The 25,315-nt window shown below is 34.2% G+C and overlaps 1 protein-coding gene across 2 annotated transcripts in view; it reads right to left on the reverse strand.

The window, feature by feature from the left end:
* The window catches only part of LOC123308467 (lachesin), a 422,460-nt gene that overhangs the window by 246,683 nt on the left and 150,462 nt on the right, over nt 1-25,315 (reverse strand). The window contains exon 3 of one of the 2 annotated variants that reach the window (XM_044891127.1): nt 17,022-17,055. The exons of the other annotated variant lie outside the window; for it this stretch is intronic. The gene's annotated coding sequence lies outside the window, so the exon portion shown is untranslated. The remainder of the gene's footprint in view (nt 1-17,021; nt 17,056-25,315) is intronic. 2 annotated transcript variants of the gene reach the window in all.

Below are 25,315 nucleotides of genomic sequence, written 5' to 3' on the forward strand. Positions count from 1 at the left end.
ATGTTTTAACTTAATTTTGGTAATTTGGATTCTTGAAATTTGCTGGAAATAAGGATTTTGGATATTTTAGCGGGAATAATTGGTATTTAATCTAGTGAAGTCAGTGTTATAATCCTTTTTGGTATTCCTACATCATATTGCAAAATCGGAAAACATGGTTAGTTGTGCCGCTTGTGGCTATTGCTTAACATTAAGAAATAAAAATTCCAGTGTTACACTTCATAGGTAGAGGATTTTTTAAGCTGAATATCAGGTATTAATTATGAGTTTCTGAATTTCATGACATGACAAGGTTATCCCATGACAATAACACTCCATGGGCGTAAGTGATGTTAAGTCATTAACCTTATAATACCATTAAGTATATAGCCAAGCAGTGTAAGGCGGGGTGAATTTCCGCTTTGATTATCAATTTGAACGAGCGCGAGCTTGAAAAAGCTTCTGACTTTACGTCAGTGCTTTCCTAATTTTTTTGATTAATCAACTGACTATTGAAGTTAGTTTTTTGGAAACTTCATTGTCCTACGCCACTGTTGAAACGGAAATATAAGTCGGCCATATTTCTCCTCTATTCCGGTCAAATTGAAATGAGCAATATGCTCCTTCCTGTTATTCTATATTCTAAGGTAAATGCTATCGTTGAATCAGTCTCCTAAACACAGAAGCAAACTTTTTCATGCCATATATTTTTTTTCCGTCTAATTAGGATCTAAACTATCGAAATTTTATGCTTTGCAGTCAAAGTCAAATTTGGTGTTGACCCGTGTAATCATTCAATACATAACGTATTCTCTAATAGCACTGTGAGGAATATCATCTCTGCCTCGAAATCCTCTGCTGATTTTGGCGATTTATCACTTTCATTATTGTAATTGAACATAAGAAAAATCCTGCTTTTGACCGGGAGGTCTCAATCAGATCCGGTCATCCAAGTGATGATTCTTCTGTTCTTCAGTTGTTCGGGAAACAACGCAGATCCCTCAATTTGGGGAATCTATAGATACAACGATTGTTATTCATTACGGAATGGAAAGAAATAGGAAAAGACTGTCAAAAAACTCCTTAGCACCGATAGCCTAACATATAGTATCACACCTAGAAGAAAAAAACCAAAAGTATCTATGTATCATTTAAAGAACACAACTCAGGACATCATCATATACAAGCAATGCTAGGATTATTCCCTCCTAACACTGTTGCATCAAAAAAAAAACAACGATAGCAAGACCGATGAAAAACTACAAAATGAATATTCTAAATAATGAAAACCTCAATAAATAAATAGTATAGGCTGGACTCAAAGCAAGATCATATAATAAGCTGTAATACGACCAACCACGACAGACGAAAGCGAAATATAATGATAAACAAAAGCAGAATAATAGAATTGAAAATAATTCAAAGTAGGACCCTGAAAAAACTACTAAAAGCAATCTGGCAGATTAGAAATGATGAAAATAACACGTACGCCTCAAACAGAAAATTTCAAGGTGAGAGTAGCGAAAAGAGAGTACGAATATAATAAATACCATGGCAATTCCTTACAATTATAATCAAATATCTACAATAAGCAGTAAAACAGAAAAACAGGAAGAAATGAAACTAGACTTCTCGAAGAAAAAATGAAGATTTTCAAGGCCGAATATATGAACAAAAGAAATTCAAATGAAACAATAGACGGAGCGAAACGAGTGGAAAGAAAAATGTGAAAGAAAATATCAAGGAAGAAATGAGTAAAAAATATCTATATTACATTAAATTCAAGAACTTTCACGGTGTTGAGGAGCGAAGTTACGAGTTGAAAATTTGAAGATCAGAAATATTTTCGAATTAAGAGCAATTTTTTCTTATGGAATTGAAGTTAAACTTCTTCTATGGAGTTGCATGTGGGGTGTCTTGTCGTACAAAGGGATTTAATAAACTGTATATTATGGTGCAATATACTGAAGTGCGTTCAGTACATAGACATATTAAACACATGGACACGGCGTAGAGAGAGAGGGGGTGCGGCCGAAATAAGATAGAGCTAGTATGGGCAAAACATTCGTTTGAACTTTGTATTTATCGAAATTTTCAGAATTTTCTCATCAATTTTAGATCAACTTTGAATGTCGTATCCTTTTTCTATTATGAAAGTAATAATGGTGTCCCCGTAGAGTGCAATTAATAGTACAAAATGAGTTGAAAAGACAGATAAAGTGAAATTTCACAGGTATAGTAACTTCGAATGTATTGATCGATTTATTATATCATAGTTGAATTATTCATTTCAAATCAATAAATGTATGTCAATTCTTTTCTCATCTAGCTAAAATAATACTCAAGAAGCACTTGAGATTAGAAGAGAAAATTAGTATGCTGATTGTAATGTCTATTTTTCAACCTTTTGATCAATATTGATCAATGAAATATTTTTTTCAGATATTGAACAAGAAATCAGAATGTTGTGTTGGCTAAAAATGTGCTCGATTGTTTTTATTCAAATCAATTTATTTACAAACTTTTCATGAACTTATCTGTTGTATTTTCCAAGGAATAGTTGCCGAAAGCAAAAATTGTGCTCTTTAGTTCTAATTGGATCATTAAACGCAATCTAAATGATACTAATATTCGTTCAATTTTTTATATTCGATTATAGGTACTTGTTTTTATCTCTAACGGGAGCCAATATACAAATATAGCTCGGAAATTAATACCATCTTGCCCATACTAGCTCCATCTCATGTTGGCCGCACTCGTGGCTATTGAAACTCACTGAAAGGGCACGTCCATGTGTTTTATAGGTCTATGGTTCAGTAGATCAAAGTTTCCATTAAATTAGAAGCAACAGTATATGATCGTGATTTGACAGAAGCTCCTTACATTTTCAGTAAGCAAGAATAATTATATTATGACGAAACAAGGGTATATGAGTTTAATTGCTAATCGAATTATGATAAAAACTTAACTACACGGATTTATGCTTCATTGTTTTTTTTTGTATTGTCTTGTAGTTCATAGTTGATACCGGCGGATTTTTCAATTTCAATCGATGAAACTAATGAAGCAATTAGCATTTCTCGGTTAATTGTGCTTTATAACTCATTATCAATTTCAGCAGACTATGTACCTACTGACATGAGCTAATACATATTTCAAAGAACTGATATTTTAAATGAACTCAAAGCATTAACCGCTCTGCATCGTCTGCATCGATAGTGTCTATAATGGCACCTGTTACAGTTTGAATAAGTTAATCGATATGTTCATACTTGATCCGTTTCTTCTTTTCTATTTTTATCCTTTTGAATTGGGATTCTGTTTCATAACCACTTCTCTCCAGAAATAATAATTAACCCTCTATAATCTTATTTATCGGAATTTTTGAATCCAGCTACAAAGTTAACGACAAGTATGCATTGGCAATTTCAACAAAATAAAAAAAAAAATTCTCTGTAGTATATGGTTGGCTGGAAAATTTAGTAGAAATAATAGGTGAATGAATGTTAATGAAGAAACCCATAATGAAAGTTTAGGAAAAGGGGTAGGTTGATTGTTTTTATAGGCGAAAAATGCTTACTACGATTTCCGGCTAAACTGTACATCCTAAAGAAAAAAATGGAGATCGAGAGCTTTAGATTGCAATTTCTAAAATTTTTTTTCCGCTCATTTCCAACGTAACCACATACTGGACAGAATTTTTTTTCAATACACTTGCTACTCAATATGCCTTTAAACTGAAGGAAGTGGTTGGACATTTGTCTGATTAAAACACCATTCTCCCGCATATCAAATCACGGTTTTATAGAAATGTAATTTCAGTAAAATAGTTTTGAACGAATTCATCCATCCAATATCAGGTTCTTTCACGGAGTGAACTGGAGATAAATCAATAGAATTCATTAAATGAATTGGGTACCATCCCAATATTTGATTGAGCCAGTCTCTACCGAATGAAAATTCAAAACTTTGTGGGAGTTCAAGATTTACCTTCGTTGAATCTAGTGCATTCTGATAACTATCCTCGTGGCTTCCAGTCGAACAATTTGGAAGCTTTAGAATTTAGGAGGTAGGCATCATTTTCTATAATCGAATAATTTCAGCTCGATTTGTTTTCAAGCTGCAGTAGAATGAAGGAAACTGATTTGAAGTTTTTATGCAAACAGATTCGAATATATGAGAGCTTATTATTATTAAATCACAATAAAGGTGCCTACAGATTACTCTGACGTAACGTGGAACCACGTCATAATCATAATCTATAGTCATAATGCGGATCATTCAAAAATCTAATATATGATTTTGAGAGGGTGCGTTTAAATTGTTCTGACGTCACGTGGGAATGCACGCTACCGCACAAAACCCTATATTAGGTTTTTGGTATGATGCGCATTATGACGTGGTCCCACGTCACGTCAGAGCAATCTGTAGGCACCTTAAGAGTGGAGGTAAATATCTATGCCCTCAGAATAGTTACAAAAAAAACCTTATTCTGCTATTGTTCCAAATATATGAAAAAAAAAACTAATCACTTAATTGGATAGAAACACCATCTCCCCACTGATCTAAGCGGTTCTTGAACCCGTTGATGATATTCGCATTCACCACCTCAGCTGGAAGACGATTTCAACCATGAAAAACACTGTTGGGCAGAATTTTCATTCGACATGAACTCCTAAATGATTCCTTGCCAACTTAGATTGTGTCTATGAAGACCATTCAGAGGAAATAAGTGCCGAAGATCAATGCCGAAAAATGTGTGCATGTATCTGAAAGCTACCAACATGTCACCACTGGTGCACAGCTACTCAAAGCTGGTCAGCCCAAATAATTCCAACGTTGTCTCATACGTAGGTTACCATTTGTGCGAATTATATCATTATTGTGTCTAAGTTCTAGTCTATTATGGTCGAGTAGAAACAATTTTTGCTGTAAGTCCTCACTTTGAAACAAAAAAACCTTATCAATATCGGCAGATCGGTTACTGCCATGATAAAATAGTTTTGAACAAATTCATCCATCTAATATCAGGTTCTTTCATGGAGTGAACTGGAGATAAATCAATAGAATTCATTAAATGAATTGGGTACCATCCCATCGGTTACTGCCATGATCCGAACCTTTCCGCGCTTTTTTTCCTTGCTTGATTACGTAATATACGATATCTGCAATATGGGATTAAAGCATATGGATGCATACTGCTATCTTCGCTCTGAGAGTTAGGAAATTGAATTGGGTTGGTTCCCGTTTCTCTGTCAGATGTCGCTACGATGTATTCATACATCATATCCGCTACTGACATGGAATAAAAGGAGCCGGCAATTCATAGCATTTCGTTGACGAATGAGTTTTGTTGCTCGGACGAGGTCAAATAAGACCGAAACCATGGTAGGCATCTACTCTTTGTCGACGAAATGAAATTTCTGGTAATACTTCGAGGGATGGTAGTTTGTTAGTTCGATTTAGATCGCAACATTCGTTGATTTAATTATCTGCGGATGTTATGCATCTGAATTAATTTGTTTATTATTTACCTGCCTTAATATGAAAGCGTGATCCATTTCTTACTTATCAATATGGTTCAGAACATATTATTCTGGAAGTTTTTTGAATTAGATGAAAATATTTCACTCTCCTGTTTGCAAAATGGCGTATACGCTGGTGTAAATTTTCAATAATTCCTACAATTACTGACATTTCTCATTGACTTTCACATAGATTTTTTCTGAATGTTGCGTGCGAATAAGAATACCTATCGCAGGAATACTTTGAATATTTAACAAACTTTCCAGTTGTTGATAAATTGCATCATGATGTCCCATTCCGTTTAGCAACCTTTGAATAGTTTTTTAGATAAAGAACCTATACTTTCCGTTCAGCGATTAAAAAATTGTTTCGCGGTATGCACATAATTATTGAATCCTGGAAAAAGTACCTCCTCGAGCAGGACTCGCACCTACGACCCTTGATTGCTAAGATGCGCTTGATCGGCAATCAGGTGTCATAGATTCGAGTCCTGCTCGAGAAGGATATTTTTTCTATATTTCTATACCATCAATTCTTTACCAAAATATATCGGCTTCAAAGAGCCTTTTATTACGAATTATTCTACTGTGATTTTGATCTTATTTACTATCCAATTGCAGTAACAATTGTGAGTTGCGGAAAACATATACTCCATTCACTTTAATTTGAGCACTCGGTTGGCCATTTAATTTGACATATTTCACTCTGTATAGTACGAAATTGTGGGGTTATGACGCTTGTCAAAACATTTTTGGGTTTTAAATCAACGCTATGTTGCCCGTTCTACGTAAAAGTTTCTGTTATTACGTATTTTATCACAATGTCGAATCTCTTCGGAAAATATCTGACGAACATAATTAAATTTAAACAAACTGTTTGAAGGCATGCCAAATCCAGTAATTTGCTTGGAAAATACAAGAGATCAGTATAATATCATAATATCCACTAGCTTGAGGAGAGTTAATGTTCGTTATCTTCTTTGGCTAAAGTTTGAATACGTCACATCAGTTGTAGATTTTAAAAATATTAACCCTAAGATGAAATGCATATGATGCAGTGGTTGGGAATGGGTATCTCTTGAAGGAATCAACCGATAATTACAAGAATGTTTGATACTTCAACAAAAATTATCTTGCATCAATATAAGTAAAAGGAATTAAAGGAAGTTTCAACCTTTGAACAAAAATTTCTTATGAATAAACAAATAACAGGACAACTGGCGCGTACTTGTGGCTTTTCATCTCAATGCATTGATTTAATAATAATAATAAGATATTTATTGGCACCTTAAGACATTTACATTGTATAGGACAAGTTAAATGAAAAATAGAAAAATCAATTTTCGGAAACTTTTTATACGATGACATTCATCGAAAATCCTGTAGTAAACTTTTCGGATAAGTTCCCTCAAACATAAAATTTTCAAATGCCACCACTTTTTTGGGTCTCCCAATAGAAGGAAATTCTTAGTCATTTTCTTCATTCACAATCTTTCTGATTGTGGAAATATTCAGCTGAAATATAAGTCGTTTAGATTCATAAGAAACATTATATAAATTCTCTTACATTGAATATGTTCGCTACCGTCTGACGTATTGTGGATTTTTGAATATCAGAATATAAATATTTGAATGAGCGGACCTGAATTCTAAATAGCACTTCCTGAAACCCTGTCTCTTTTTTCAATCAGTTTCAGCACTTACGGCTGGAATTGCAGTACTAGTACCTACTCGATATACCGACCGACATCAGAAATATAAAAAACATTAACTGGGTAGGATGTGAGGCAGTTGTCTACAACTCCAGTGGGTCCTACTTCACTCAACTCAGTCACTGAATATAATTTCTCTGCAAAACGATATATATTATATCCTTAGGAGGAACTGCGGTTTCAGGGGGGTCTTAAATTTGGTTGAGATGGAAGTAGGCGAAATGAGAGTGGTATCGGACAAAACCTCCAGGATATGAATGTGGTCGGAAACTCACTTATTTCCGTTTCAGTGTTCCCCATTGTGACCGTAAATGTATTTTATGCCGCGAGTCGTGTAACTGTCAGCCTATGATTGATGGAAATATTATAAAGGCAGTATATTGCCAGCCTTGGATTAGAGATCTGCCATGAATTAATTCCATTCACGCTTCATTTTATTGCTCGTAAAAAATTAGTAAGCTTATAAAATTATCATGTTTTGAAGGATCATGACGACAGTGGTAGTGATAATAATGAGGATATGACGGAAATATGACATTCAGAATATTACAGCAGGGATAACATAAGAACGAACGTTTGGTGGAGTTTTATTTCATTCACATTCACGTTTCATGTTCTATAGATATGAATAATTCAACAATCCTAAGATTGTTGAGCGAGCAACTCCTCCTGATAAAAAAACTGGAGTGTAATATACTGCTCCACAAAAGTTGAAAAATCTTGAGGCTCTTTCCGAAGTTTCCATTTTTCAATGTGAAAAAGAGGTCCGATCTCAAACGCACCCCGTATATTAAGAATTCGCTCAGTGTCCGGGACCTAGACTTCAAAACTACGGATGGGGCACGTTTCTCCGACCTTATTTCTGCTCTCAACGGGTTTGCACGCCGGCCAGGAATCGTACTTCCAGCGTGGAGAACCAAACAGGACGGGAAACAAAGATAGGCACAACTGTTCACGAATCTGGTTTATGCTCCCAACGGGCTTGCACGCCAGCCAAGAATCTTACTCACAGCGATCGTACAGGGCGGGGGGTTAAGTTAATAAGTAAGAAATAGTAAGAACCACCACGGAATAACTAATTAGCACACAATCATTAGTCTATACAGAATTGATACTCGATACTCAATATAAAATGATGGACTGGTGGGGGAATATCTTCTTTTGTACCCACCTGCGGGATGCGTAAACGGTATAGTAGACATGTATAAAAAATCGGTAAAATTCGAGTGGATGAAGACGTTTGGACTCCAAGTTATCGCTACGAACGCTATGAACAAAAACTCGGTTATCTCCAAATTCAGGATGTTTTTGACAGTGCTTGTTTGATTTTTTCAGAAGTGGAAGAGGAATAAAAACGGTCCGAAAGCTTTATAGTTTTCCACGAGGTCTCAATCCTGAATTGGAATAAAATTTCGTTGATTAAAACCGAAATTTAGAAAAAAGGAGCGTATCATTCTGAAATGAGGGTGGATTTATTGTGTAATTTTACCTATACACCTAATTTATATTTTCATTTATACTGTTTAGCCTATTGCTCTTCCAATAAAATTCTCTATCTCTTTCAGATTGCCACATTTCTTAGTTTTCATGATTCATTGGCCATATAAGCTACTGGGATCTGGATGAAAAGACCTCATCATTCCTCTCATATCACAGCCAAATTTATAACCTTGCATATATTCGAAAATAGTGCTGATAACAATCAAGTGATTGCGCAGTGCCCTGCCACATCACCCTAACAGATAGGTTCATATTATCGTTGTCATTCCGTTACCAATACATAATCAGGATATCCGCATACGAACACAAACACATGTTTTACCGGAAACGAGCATGCCTTACGCTCCGTTTCCTATATACGTACTTAGTTTCGAGTGTTATTGCAGCTAGAGTTATCCATAGTGTCATATGCGAATGAGACAATGTTTCCCACTCAGTGTTTTATAGATGCCATTATAGGATACGTGCAGTTTCGCCGAAGAATTTCCTATGCGAATACATTTTCGCAATATACATATAGGGAGCTGCTTTGTTCGGATACGGCGAATAGAAAAACATAAAATAGTGTTTGCGATATATATTTTATATTTTCCAGGCACATGTGAAATTGAGTTATGTAGGGTAAAATAATTATTTACATAACAGAGTGAGATGTTGTTCATGATGATGTAGAATACAGTAAATGGGACTAAAATAATAACACCCATATCTGAATAATTACTTACGCCATGCACGTTTCCTAAAATATAGGAAAATGTCAGTTATCGTGCCATTTTACTCCTGGGCCAAACACATTCTAAAAAATACGAAATGGAAAAAATGTACTAATGTGAAGTTGGCCGATTTTTTCAAATTTTTCTTCAGTTCTGGGTAGACTTGAGAGTGTCAGAATTCCTGATGAAAACTTTGAAACAAATCGTGGATTCTAATGAAAAAACAAATTAGTAGCAATAATGCTACTAAGGTTTCAGTCCTCGGTAGACCTTGAAATGGAAGAGGGTGCGAAGAATCCCCGGGTGAACAAAGAATATTGCAACTTGGAATGTAACTTCAATGTTTGTGGCAGAACAGATTGAACATAGTCATATTAGAGGTCAGTGAGTCCAAAAAACAACCGCCTTTGAGATGTGGACATACCGCCGCATGCAGCGAATATCTTGGACTTCACAGAATGGATAGATAGAACTCTTTTACAACATCAAAAGAAGAGATTTTGAGTATTTCGGAGATATCATGCGTGGAGACAGAAATGAATTGCTACAGCTGATAATCGAAGGCAAAATCAACAACAAGAGGTACTAGACGAAGGAGAGACTCCGGGTTGAAGAATTTATCTGGGAAAACATCTGCTGAACTATTTCGAACAGCAGCGTCGAAAGTTGAGATTGACCGACTAGTCGCCAACCTCAGCATAGGAGATGGCACATGAAGAAGAAGCAGTAATATTGTCAAGAACCATAATTTCGAAGAAAGACTAACAGATCAATAATAGCCTTTTGTAGGTCCTTTCGTTTGCATAAAAAGTGTAGCACTTTTCCACATCGTATTTAGTCTAGTATTTAGTATTTGTTTTCTGATTGAATTTACACCAGTGTAGAGTAATTGTAGTTTATATCCATCTTTTTTTGACTATGTGTAGATGAACTACACTTCCTCTACACTGGTGCAAATCAAATCGAGTGTAGAAAAGTGCTACACTTTTTATGCAATCGAAAGGACCTTGTTGTGTAGGCAAAAATTAGTTCAAAAGAAATTTGATGAACTTCAAGAAACACTCTCTTGACATTTTTTGTAGAACTTGCTGAGTGATATTTAGAACTGTTTGGTGATTAATTTATCTGAAATCGAAATATTGGTTTTTGGGTGATAAAAAGAAGAGTTTTGTTTTTTCGATAACATACTGAAATATTTTAAACACCTTTCAGAGTGCTACTTAGCACTCCTCTAATTCTGGATAAATTTTTGCACACATACGAAATGTTGGTTTTTCGAATTTGTGACTTCATGACCTCTTGACATTTGTTGTAGAAATCATCGAGTTCTACTTAGATCACTCTTCAAAACTCTTCTCAGATTAATTTTTGCCGACTTGATGAATATTGATAATTTATATTACTAGAATTATAATAGCTGATGAAACGAGAGGTTTCATTTTTTCGATGAAGTCTTTGGGCATATTTAGTAGAGCTCGCCCATTGCTAGTCAAAACTTTTGTGAGTTGGGTTATTGCCTACATTCCAAATGCGTGATTTTGAATTTTAGCTTATTATATCTGATGAAGGGAATTGTTTCGTTTCTTCGATAAAATTCTTTTTTGTTGACCCTACCGCTACACAAAATCTGAAGTGAACTGAAATAGCCAATAGTTCTAAATCTTCGGTAGATTTTCCTTTTGGGTAGATCCACCTTTAGAGGCTTATTCACTTTTCGACCTGGCTAGGGCCTACGGCCCTCACGGTTTGCAACCAGACAGAAAGGTTATATTCTCAACCATTGCACGCCTTTATATTAGCTGCTTTATGAATTCTTCCTCAGCTAGACCAATTCCAGCTGAAACTGATCGACAAAGGTTGCAAAATACTAGAGGTCAGCAAAATCGATCGTAACCTTTCAGAACTGGCGATTGCTTTGGTTGAATCACGTTTTATATTTCGATGTCGTAAAATGAGAATATCCTAGTATGAGGGTTGAGGGTATTTGTCGTCAATGTATTGAATATCGAATTATTTTGAATGAATGTGAAACTGCAGAAAAATAAATGTTTGAAAAATCATACTCTATGGAAAATTGAGAATACATTATCATCATTAAAAATTCCCTTTTCTAAAGAAAATTGAGTAGATGAATTTCCACTTAAAAAATTTCCTTGTATTATATCATTTTCGTGCTTTTATAGGGACAGTGTTTTTTTGAGTTTTTAAAATGATGGAAAAGGTTTCCGAACTTGTCAACGGGTAAGTTTGCAGCTTTATATTTTTGATTTTCGTATCATCTGGAAAAATGAAAGGTGAACTTTTTGGAGAATTTACAGAAATTTTGGAATGCTCAGCGTTATATACTTCCATCAAAACCAGTTTATTTATACACGTCAATATGAGCACATTGAGGCCCGGTACTTTCTCTTGCGAATAAATAAATTTATTCGCATTTATTAAGTCTTATTCGTAAGATTAGTAAAAATCCAGTCTTTTCACTTTCAGATAGTGTTATTCATCGAATAAATCTGTCATTGAAACTTAATAAGAAGAGTTTATTTGTCATAGATCGAATGTCGGTACGTCATTATTCGTTGAATAAAATTTATTCGAAGGTGAAAGTACCGGGCCTTAATGAAATACACTCTCAATTGGGTCTTAGATATCTGAATTACTCCTAACTTTGGGACTCACGAAACCATGTTATTACTCTCGTAATTTGCCACGAGTCGCTCTTTGCTGCAATTGATCGTCCACTGTGTTTCCCATGAAGTTACCTTCCCTACGTTTATTTAATTCTGAGTCTAGCTCAGGTTTGAAAATGACTGGTCAGTTGATTTTCTCATTATTACAACCGCTCGAACTTTAATCTGTTTGGGGAAACGTAGTTCGCTCTGGTACAATCCCGTAGATAATATAATGGTCGAACGTTTCGATGAAAAAAATCACATTTGCAAAACAAAGAATTCGAACCATAAATTTAAAAAATGATGTGGTCCTAATTCGTTCTTTTTATTGAGTTAACACTATTGAACCAGCAATATGCATTATCCATGACGAGGTAGAATATCAATAACATAAAATTTCATTATGTACCTAAGTATGCATTTACACGAAAACCTCGAATAAATTCTCTACACTACAGGATAAGGAAATCATCATCTGGTTCGGTTCTGGTATGAGAACAGAAACCAACAAATGCCTTTCATATTTATAATAGAAGTATACTCAATTCACTTTCATTTTAGCACTCGGTTGGCAATGAAATAATTTTCTCAAGTTTTTGTAACAAGAACGGAGTAATGTTGGCACTCATTGAATGCCGTTAATGTCATAATGCCGTTGCCAAAACTAATATCAATTAATATTACGAAAATGCCGAAAGTGATTGAAAAAGAGAGAAAACAGGGTTTCAGGTAGTGCTATTTAGAATTCAGGTTCACTGATTCAAATAATAGGTAACCACAGTATTCTATTATCTACCATTCATCAGACAGTATCGAACATATTCAATGTAAGTGAATTTATATAATGTTTCATCGAAATCTAAACGACTTATATTTTATTTAGGTGAATGTTTCCACAATCAAAAAGATTGTGAATGAAGAGGATGACAAAGAATTTACTTGTATTGGGATACCCGAAAAAGTGAGGGCATTTGAGAACTTCGCTTTAGGGTGAACGAATGTGAAAAATTACTACAGGATTTACGATGAATTTCATCGTAGAATAAGTTCCAGAAAATTAATTTTTCTATTTTTCATTTGACTTGTTCTATACATTGTAAATGTCTCAAAGGGATCAATAAATATGGAATTATTATTATGATGTCAAAGTATTAAAAATAAACAGCCATAAATTCGAGCCAGATTCCCTGTCAATTATAAATTTATATGAAATTTTTGTTTAAAGGGAAGTTCCTCTTGCCTTGAAACTTGCTTTAATTCTTTAATGCAAGATGATTTTTGTTGAAGAATTTCACATTCTTGTAACTATCCTTTTATTCCTTCGAGAAATACCGGTTCCCAACCACTGCATCATATGTATTTCATCTTCGGGTTAATTTTTTTGAAATTTACTATTTATATAACGTATTCAACCTTCAGCCAAATATATCAACATTATCTCTACTCAAGCTACTGCAGATTATGTATCGAAAATCTAATTTTCTTCCATAGCAAAAATGAATATATCCAAAAACTGAGATTTTGTATTTTCCATGCTAGTAACTAGATTTGATATGCCCTCGATCAGTTTGTATAAACGTAAATTATTATGTTCGTCAAATATTTTCGACTCCATATTTTCCGTAGTGATTCGACATTGTGATAAAATATGTAATTACTGAGACTTTTACGTAAAACGGACAACAAAGCGCTGATTTAAAACCCAAAAATGTTTTGACAAGCGTCATAACCCCAGATTTTCTACTACACCGTGTAGAATGTGTCAAATTTCCATGACCAACCGAGTGCTAAAATGAAAGTGAATGGAGTATAGGTTATGATACAACGAAATCATTCTAAAATTTACGTTGAGTGTAGAATGTCATCAGGAGAAAAAAAAGTTTCGTTTATATTCCAAAATAAACTGTGACTGAACTCTTGTACGAAACAAGGATATAAATGATGATAGGTTTCTGCTCGGACAAGCGAAACATTTCGGGTTATTTGGAAATCATAATCACCCAATATCTGCTGCTTCACTGATAAACGAACGATTACTCGTGTCATTTTCGATAATGCCATCAGGTATAAAACGAGCACTTAATACCATGTCTGAAACGTTGCTCACACATCGTATCCATTATGATGTTTGAATAATGGATTTTGTGAGTTCGGGACGAATATTTCCATACATCGACTTATTTTTATTGGCATTTCTGTTTTGAATGTGTTCAACCATTACGTTTGAATTATGTTTCTAAAAAGCACTCATTTCTGATTTCGAAAAATATTTATGGCACTTCGATTCATGCGCTTCATATCTTCTATATAAATAAAAAAGAATCAATCCTAGAGTGTTTTTCTTCTTTCTTTCAATATGTCCATGGCCCATTAGGTCATTCAGTATCTATATTTTGACCAGGATTTTGGCACTTAGACAAAAAATGAGGTTATATCGAATGAATGGAAAATTGAGAATATTTTTGTTCGAAAAATTAAATCAAGAATAACTATCATATATTATATAACAATTTTCTACCTTTGATACATCGATGTAATTTGAATTGCCTGACAGAAAGTAGATGACTGATTGAAACTTTGACAGTTGACAAATAAGGAATTACCAAGACCTGCTTAGCAGCAGGCTCATTCGGCTGGTGTAGAAATTTGTCTGAATGGCCTAAGCAGCCGTGGACATAGTAAAAGGAAGAAAAAGAAGAAGAAGAACTTCTTTGAAGCAAGAATATCAAAGAGCAAGTAGAATGTGTTTTACGTTAGCGGGTCACTGAATTTTATTGTAACTTATTCACTGAGCAAATCTGACAAGTGAACCTTCAATATGATGGTTTTTCTCTTGAACATTTGTATTTTTCAGAGCTTTTCCTAATATACTATTGGAAAAACTATCGAACATATACTACATTCATAAATTATTGACTTTAGAAAATAGAATTCGAGTTGCTAAAAGATTATAAAAGTAAGATTTTCAGTTACGTTATTCAGATCGGTATTGAAAATAAACACTGAACGATTAATTACTGATAACTAATTGCTGATGAGACAATGTACTGAGCACAGAAATTTCAAATTTTATTTTGTTTTCCATATTCTTGGTACAATTGAACAAATTGACACAAAATTGTGTCAATTAGAGTATTTCTTCATTTCGAATACTTTTTTAACTTATATTTATATATTTTTGTTCTGTGATTGAAACTACAGAAATTATTAGAAATTTTTTGTGACCAGATATTTAGCTGCATCTGGACTAAGATGTCTAAAACTCTGGTATATTCACTGATTCGATTTTGTTTTTAATTTCGTGGAGATATGGGATCAGTTTCGTTTTTTCCACTGTAGGTAGCACTGTTTAGAATTTGACAGAGCATTGTCATTTGATATTTGAAAATAATTTGAATACTTTCGTACATCGTACGAATATGTGTATTTATAAGCGATTATTGGTATGTGAAAATGTATTAGTTTCGAGAAAGGAGTGTAGAACATTAAATTTTTCAACATGTCGTTCAGTAAGTTCAGCTAAAAATTCGGTGTTGTTGGAATTTGAAGCAGAACCAAATCAAATGAACGAACATTCGGGACCGATATAGCTAAGTTTTATGGAAACTTCAGCAATATTTCAAAGAAACTGTATTGGAAATACACGAATTGTAAGCATGTATTGAGATTCAGAAATACATAAATCTATTCGAGTCTGTTACTTCAAATATTCTTTCTGAGTAGATATAGTGGGAATTCCCTTTCCGTCAACTGAATATATTCGATATTTGACCAATCAACAGTGTTTTATTGAAATCATATTGAATTATCCCCTCACGAATTCAAGTTGTCAAACGGAAATTATTTTGAAGAAGAACAGTAAATCCTCCTTCGAACCCTTATTCGATAGTGTTGAAATATTGACAGATTTGTTTTTACTATGAATATGAAAATTAAACTGTAAATCACAAATATTCCTCAACAGCTGACAAAATAGGCCAGTTCATATTCTGAACTCGTTGATCGACATTCGATATCAACGAAAAACAAAATAAAACGAGAGAGTATCACTGAACTTCCTTTGGTAGAACAAGGATAGAACGAAGCAAATGACATGGTGGCGCCGCCACGAAACTGATCCCATATCCCCGATTTTCTGAAATGTTGATGCTTGCAAAAAGTGACAAGTGCATACACCAGTGTTTTAGACATCTTAATCTGGACTTTCCAGTTCTGTTGTGATGTCAATCACTCTTGAATAGATTGTAGTCTAAAATAGTGAAGTTTCATCTATTTTATCACATTTGATTCAAGTATTTATGGAATCATAGACAACATGCACGGATATATTTTCCGAATTACGATTTCAAATTTCCTTCGTGTAAAATGGAGACCCTCAGAGTTATCAAGAAATAAAATAAACCATTTCGAGGTGCCTGACTGGTCTTTGAATTACGAATACCATACAGAAGGAAACTAAAATTCGAAATTTTGAAAATTCATGTAAGTATATTGAAACCATTTCCACGCTGGCAACTTTTCTCAATTATGACGATTTGTCGGGGCAGAATAATTATTTTTGTTTAATTTCAGTTCCCTACATATTGTGTTTTTCGTTATGTTTTCGAAAATTGTCTAGAATTGTATTCAGATCCATATATAAGACTAGTGGGGCTATAAAAGAATAAATTTAGGGAAATTTCAATTTAGCAACAAAAAAAAAACATGAGTTTCCCTGTGGGGATGAGATTTTTTTCACTACAAATGCTTCACTATTTCAAAATCATCAATATTAGTTGGTAAAGGTAATATAATAGTAGTATTATTATTAATTCATTAACCCACATCCGAAACATGTGCAGTGTTAAGGAACTTATAGTTAGTGAAAATAATTAAGGCTTTCCACTATCCGCTACACCAATTTCAAAATTTAATCATACTCACCATTCAGCTCTAGTTTGTTAGAAGTCTGATCGACCTGAAAACAAAAGTATCACATGAGTTCCGATGGGACAAAAAATATTCTTAAGGATACAAAGACTGAAAGATATGAAACATAGAAGCACTAGTGTCACCATTTCTTTTAGTGAAACTATATGAATTGAAATCAGCTACAATCATCAAGGTGAAAATCAACAAAAATCAATTATACCGAATTTAAGTTGAATATTGAGTGGAATTTACTTACAAGTCGAAAAAAATTTTTATTATTGGAAAATCCGCCCAATTTGAACTTGGCAGAAACGGTGTTGGTGTCGGAGAATACAAATTGTGTGAACAGGATTCGTTCTTACTCATTCAACCAAAGATTATTGAGTACAAAGATAGGAAACGCCCTCATATCTCTAATACTAAAAACCGACTACATTTTGGTGAGTGATAACACGCTTGATAATGAGATGGCGCTGAAAATGCACTGTCAATACAGAAAAACTTCTTGATAACAGTTTTCTGTTTTTTAATTGGGGGGCGCGAAATTCGATTTCTATTTCTTGTACTAAATTTCAATATCGACTTTGTTTCGATCAGAAAACAAATAACCTGAGCGACAAAACAAGTATGGTTTTGTTTTGTGATCAGGATGTTAGTTTTCATCTAAACATTGCTTGGAATCAATTGATATCAATGAAAAACGCTGTTGTATGTGCTATATCTTTATTTGCAATTCATAAAAAATTCACAAAAATTTAAATTATGGACAATAAATGTTTTGACTAGGACACAAAAGTATATGCTGATCTGCTATATGCCGAAGGTGTTATTTCTGTGCAATATGTTGTTTTGAATTAATTAACTGAGTTGAATTTGTAAAATATACATATTTCATAAATCAATATGAACCAATATTCAATATACCATCATAGAATACACATTCCAGTAGGTAACTTACAGAATTTTCAGAATATGAAACAATATAAAAATTTATTAATGAATGAACAAAACACTCACAGCAGGTTTCATAAAAATTTAACTTTCCAAACAATAATTTGAGTCACTTGGTTCCCAAATCGAAATCAATAAAACCTCTGCATTTCTGAATATATTGAAAGAGTAGCAATTGAAGATCATTGAATGGACCTATAAAGATCATAATTTTCCCTTAATAGGCCGTTCATGCAAGGGATGTTTTCTGCATACAACAATTTACGTGGATGAACAGTTCTCAATTGACCCAGTAAAATGTACACTGCACATGGTGTATTCATTAGTGTTTGCTGAAGTCATTGTCTTAAGGGGAAGTAGTACATACGATTCGAGATCAAGACGATCGACATTGGTTGCTTTACGGAAGCTACCCCAAATACGAAAATGTGTCACATCTTTGAATTACGTACTGAGTCGATTGAGATGAAAAAATTACCACGTCAGCGGTAATATTAAGTATATTGAATAATTTTCAGTTATTCCTGAATTTCAGCATAAGTTTGGCATATATCGCTATGAAAATCTTTGCAATATATAAAAAAGAATAATTGAAGAATTCAGGAATAATCTTAGGCCCGGTTGCTCAGTTCGGCATAAAAGTTGATCCTATATTAATTTTGGCATTTCCTTTCAGTTCTGTCAGGTTTCTAGGATCAACTTGAACTTCGGCTTAATCCTGAACTGAGCATTTGAGCCTTAGCGTCGAATTCAAAAGTTCATTTCAGTTGAGCAATCCATACATTCGAAATTTCAGAACATTTTGTATGATTCATGAATTATTTTACTGTCTATATCCTCTTTGCAAACACATTGTGATGCTTGAGCAGTGCAATTAACTCTTGATGCTAACCAGGAACCGCAGTTTCTACCTCATTCGGAAAGTTAGTTTTCAGTGTATTAACAACTTTTATGTGGAACATAAAACGAGTAATGTAAATTCAGCTTCATACATGATTTCGGCACTTGCAACACAGATTATGGCCTACTGGGATTAGAATATAACCCTGTTAGTATGGAGTTGACTTCAAGTCCCATTCAGCAAGCCTTAGTGTGATGGTGAATATAGAAGCCAAATAATTACTCCAAGTGCCCGACAGTCTGCATCGTTCGACATATTTGAAAACAGAGTCAGTATGAGGAAGAACGGCTATTTTTATTTATGTAATGTAACGTAGGGTTTGCTGTGATTCAGTCGAGATCGAGGATTGTTTAGGTTTCAGCTATTCTTAACAAAACCCTTTTTTCTCAAGCTCGAGCTTTCGAGAATGTTATTTTCCCTTCATCAGGAGCACTAAAAAATATACATCATATAGGTACGAGATCATATATTAGGATTCGTTAAGATAATTCTTGGTTCAATATAGTGGTATTTCAGTCATGAAATAGGTATAAATTCTTACTTTTTCGTTAGAATTGTTCCTCCTGTGTGTCGTTCCTCGAATTTGGTATTTAATTGATTGAATTGCCAAATCGAATAAATTTCTTCTGAGTTAAGTGCGATAAAATATGTATATAACTTATTCGGTTAATACCAAGCAACTCTCTGAAGAAGGTTGGCCAATGAGTGCCAAAACTTGGAATAACACAATCCTATATAAACGTTGAAAAATAAAACCCAGTGAATTAATTCACTATTACAGCTTTATCATTAGTAGGTGTTAATTTTTTTCACATATTCATGTAAATTTGAATATCAAAGCCAGAAAACAATATTAAATTTCAGGGCAGTCTTATTAAACAAACTTGCTATGGACGTACAATAACCATTCAGTAGAAATACTATGTTTAGGTTTGCCATCTGATATTATTAATCTGTATATCATATGTCATCACCTTATACATACATATGGTGCATAATAATACGGGTGTAACCAAATGCTTATTGAAATTTTGAGTACTAAGCACTTGGTACCTAATGGCAAAAAAAGTTTGGTTGCAAGCGATTCGAGTGCGCACACATACGCAACCGAATAGTTTGGTCTCCAGGTGGACGCAGACATGCAACTATTCAGTTGCAATATGGACTTCGACGAGTTAGCAACGGTGTGCGCCTTTGATCTCCATAGGCGGAAAAAAATACGGCAAAAAGGAAATTTTGGGTTCACCCAATAATTTCCCAGCGTTTGATAAAGAGTCAATTTCATAAAGTGTATTCGGATTTAAGAAAATACCCAAAATGTTTTCCAATTATTACCGAATGAGTATAGCCTGTATTGAATACTAACTGACCCGGCAAACCTAGTTTTGCCATTTAAATTATTTCTAGGGTAGATAATAATAACTAACTCATCGTGATTGCTCGATTGGTCGTAAGAAAAAGGAATGCCTTTTTTTCTGTTCTGTACAATTTTTTTTGGGAATATTTTGTTATATAAACCTTGCCCTAACAATAATAAACACAACAAAAAAAGAATTGTCCAATTTGGTGCGATCGTTTGAACAATAAAGCATTTTGAAGTAAACCATAGATCCTCTTTTATTAATAGAGATAAGAGGTCTACTTTGGATGACTTGAAAGAACTTTTCCGTCCAGTAGGCGTCATCTTGTCGAATTGTTAAAAAGAAATTTTATTTCGAAAAGTTATTATGATCAATTACGAAAAATTTCATTATTTGGATGATTTGAACTAGAGATCATCATCTTGAAAACATTTACGGCCTGAAATAAAAAGTTTCAAGATTAATTTTAGATCTAAAATGTTTCCATAAATATGAAGACACACTAGGATAGCCAATAGACAGAAAGTTTTGAGGCATGCCAGTTGAAGAAATGAAGTTATTGACATTTCAACTAGTAGAGTCGATTCTGCCAAAGTTTGACCTCTAGCCTACAATTTATAAGAGTTATCGAACGATCGATCGCTGTGTTGATTCACCCTGTATAGAATAAGTAAAAACGAACAGAATTCTTATGAAAATGTTTGTGAACGACCTAAAAAAAATCAAAATCAGAATAGTTATTCTCAAGTACAAAAGACTCCAAGTTTACGAGTTTTGTTCACAACCTGTAAATTGATTACCTGAAAATACCTGTCCGATCGTGCCTAACTTTAGCTTCAACAAATATATATACTCTCTTTGAAGTAGAAAACTGAATTAATCCTACTCTATATTATAACAAAAGTTCTTTATGAATGATTGTAACATCGCAGTGGCCTTCAATTTTGAAATTCTATATTTTATTCGAAACACGTGAGTTAGGCCAGCTAATATAATATAAAGCCAACTCTCATATTAGAATTATTTATCCTCTTGCGCATGGAACATGGTTCATTTTGGAAGAGAGAACTTGCAACTATTCGGTCGCAAGTGTGCGCAGACACACTACGAGCGTTGTGCTCAAAACAGTTGTGCAATCGTTTAGTCTGTTTCGAGGCTATTTGATCGCAAACTTTCCAGTTGCATGTCAGCGCGGCCTCATATAAATGCATTGTACTCACTTCTGCAACTAAACAGTTGCAAAACTAAAAATTGCATGTCTGCGACAGGCCTAAATCGTTTTCTAAACGCTTCTTGTATCTTCAAAAAATGGTCGTTATTGCGGATCAAAAACAAACTTCGTCTTACTCTCTCACAGTTTCGAGGTTTCAAAGGGGGCAATCATCATTTCATGAATGGCAATATGACTTTTTCTCGCCATGTAAATGTTAATCATTTTTTTAAAGGAATACGGAAATTGTTTTTCAATCTGAATAGGTAGAAAAGAGTGTTATAACATCGGTTATAATAGTTACGTTTTTTTGAAAGTAAATCAACCACTAGAATATTGTTTGTTATCCGATTGACGAAACAAGAAAATCACTGAAATCAGCTTTTGAGCATAGGAAACACTTTATAATCATAGCGGTCAACAATCCAAGTAGTGAACTCGCCCAACTCTGCTTGACCTCGTGAAGATCTTCCAGAAATTCAAAAAAGCTCGAAAAAAAACTTAACGGCTAATGAGTTTATGGCAGTCTTAGGCAAATTAATAGTTTGAAACATGAGGTCACACTTTTCTCCAAAACCTCTACCTGAGAGGTTTTTTCGGAAAAACGTTTACTATTTTGAATTTCGCCATTGTGTAGTGTTGTAACACTGTTTGCTGTTTGGGTGGAAAACGTACCGAGTGATTATGAACAGACCAATTTAAGATTCTCAAATCACAACCCTCTTTTCACCTAGAATTGGCTTAGATGAGAAGAAATTTAGTCTCACCCAGCTGAAGATGCTATATGATAGCGAAACACATTTCAACACCTCAAGTTGGTGAAATTCATATATTTCTGTTTTGGTTCAACGAATATAGTTTGTATTTTGAAGATCTTGAGTTCTAATGAATTCGATTTGTCCAACTGGATGATCTTCTCATAAACACCCTGTACAACTTTGTTCAAAACAGCAAAAAGTGCAATAAAAAATAAATAATGGCAAAATTGGAAATGATGGAGGTTTTTTTTTTTAAATCTACAAAGCGAAAAAACACTTCAAGTGCTCTCACAAGCACAATGTGTTGGCTTATCTCTGTTTCATTGGCGTAGATAAAAGGGTTATTTGGATATTACAACATTTCTCACTTGCAGATTTCTAGCAGAATTCAAATTATTGGAGATCATTTTTGTCCTCTTCTTCAAAAGCTCCTAATATCATTTTCGAGTAAATTCTCTCCTAACGTCGTTCAATGTAGCGGTGCATACGGCTATAAAACCATGATCACGGATACTTCAACAAATGACAGATGACATGGAGCTGTCAGTGATTCCTGTTTCCGTTTCCGTCAAAATTCCAAACATCTTTGCTTGAAGTCTCGATTTTCTTTCAAGAAATCAACTAAATTAATATATTTCTCGAATTCAATGTTTGACCTTCTGTAAGAGAACCGAGAAAAGAACTTAATACAACAGGGGTACACCATTAGTGACGCGTTTATGCATACCTTCTATAAGAAAATATATTGACAACTTTTATAAACTACATTGATTGTTAAGTGTCCTGATTATTCTATATTTCGGCTGACCCGATGAAGGCATAGGCCGAAATCGATTACAGCAGAATATAATTACTGATGAAAGTGTGTTTTATCTTCTATTGTAGTACTGTTGATAAATATATCAAACACACTTCATCTACAGGTTAATGAGCATTGAATAAAATGGGATTTACTGGTTGTCCCTTCTGCCGTCGGCACAGGAGCACAGATGGAAGAGCTGAACAAATTCACATGCGGTAACCTGATTGAGTTAATGATAATACAACTAGGGACCCCGACATCCACTCATCCTATGGTGAGAGGAATTCCTCCCTGTCGACTCATTGCATCCTTATTGTCGGCTTGTCCCTTGATCCGAGTCTCTCCAAGAACATGAACATCATGCGTGGAAAGATTTAGAACTCACCTTCACAAAAATTTTTTTGGTATTTTATTAGTGTGCTACACCTTCCCAGGAGCACCTTTTACAGGGTGCTTCTTCGACTTGCACGTAAGTACTTATATTTTAACAATAAATTCTTGTGTTCAAAGTCAAAATAAACACTTTTTTTCCTACCATTTTTTTCGATTCAGCCCAGATAAAAACATGTAACAATAATTTAATCTCGGTTCGCCCGATCAACGCATTTACAGTACATTCCAAAACGTAAGAACTGAAATCTTCTTATTTCTGAATATATTCTTCGAGAAGTAGCAATTAAGAATCATTGAATTTACGTATACAGAGTGTCACAAGGTGAGTGGCCTATAGACGTTTACGACGAAAAAATTATCTAATTGTTTTGAAAATTTGGGTACTGAAGTTTATGCTTCTGATCTATCTAAAATCTATCTACAATATTTTCAAAATTGTGACGTTGCCGCTTATACAAAAAATATTACAATCTAAAAACTTGGTGGTTCAAATGGAACACCCTACTTTTTATTATTATTATTTATACAAAGGAGAGTTTAGGTTAAACCTGAAGAATTATAAAACGTTCACATGTTGATGCATCTACTGATGCATCTTCCTATACGAGGATCTCATGATTTCGCAGAAAATTTTTTATGAGAGTGAGGATTTTCAGCGTACGAAGAATGATGGACATGTTAATTTCGCTAGATCATAAAGTCGTTCAAAAATCGCATATGGGCGTTTACAACATCCACTAAAAAAAGTGAATATATTATTTTTCATAAAAATGCCTTGCTAATTTTGTTTAACGAGCACAATTCCTCGTATGAATGGGGCAAACACATACAGTCGAGTTTTCAATGATTTTATAATTTCATGAAACGTGGCATTCTAAGGTAGCGTCGTAGGAGTCAGAGAGAGTTGAAACCCTTTTCACTCTAAAGTCACTTAAGTTATATCTGTAAATGTTATCAAGCCATTTTTTTGCGTGGAGATATCATGCCCATATAAGTAACTATCGATAATAGTAGGATGATGGTGAGATGAACATTTTGAGTACAGCAATTCTTTATTTAAGAATCAAAAATTGGCTCATGTCTCCCTGACCCATGGGAGAGTTGAACAGGACGCTAGACATACTTGACCATAAGTTTGTTTATCAGGAAAAACATTGAGAGAAAACAAATTTCAATGACCAACGATTGTCTATGTCAAGATTTTCATCATCAGAGGTATCAGCGTATGAAATACATATTTTCTATTTCAGAGTCACTCGCCCTTAATTCCGAGATGTGTTTCACTTCTTTGAACATTTATATATTTTTTATATTCATTTCCATTGTTAAGTTTTTTTTTTGAAGCAAACTATTATTCAAGCTCAGTGCGGAAAACTAATTATGTCTCCCGACCATACCATGGGTCAAGTCTCCCGCATTCCCTTTTAGTCTATTCAACAGATATTTTCTTAAAACTTTTATAACTATTATCAAAAAGGCTCATCGTTTGTAAAACGATTAATCAATGAAAGCAATAAAACTGAATAACAACACGCACCTATTGAACTTTTCAGAAGGTAAAACAAACATAAATTATTACTTCCTAACTACAAAATCACGTTCAACCCTCTCACTCCCGAACTGTTTTGAAGGTGGCCAAAATGGAGCCGCAACTAGTTGTGCCTTGTTACGAGTATGTCGCAAGCTATTTACGATACCGGTAGCGCGAAATTTGAATTGAAATATTTGAGGTGGTTCAAGTCTCCTACCTGAGCAAGTCTCCCCGGACTCCACCTGCGCTGAAAACTCTCACTTTTCTATAGAAACATAATATATTATTGAAAGCATATTTTGATTTTCCCGAAAAATACAAAGTTGGGTGTACCATTTGAAGAAAATCAACTTTTTGCCGTTTCTGTATCGAGTGAATAGATGGTTAATTATTGGACAC

This window comes from Coccinella septempunctata, chromosome 2 (assembly GCF_907165205.1).
Source record: "Coccinella septempunctata chromosome 2, icCocSept1.1, whole genome shotgun sequence".
Taxonomy (NCBI): domain Eukaryota; kingdom Metazoa; phylum Arthropoda; class Insecta; order Coleoptera; family Coccinellidae; genus Coccinella; species Coccinella septempunctata.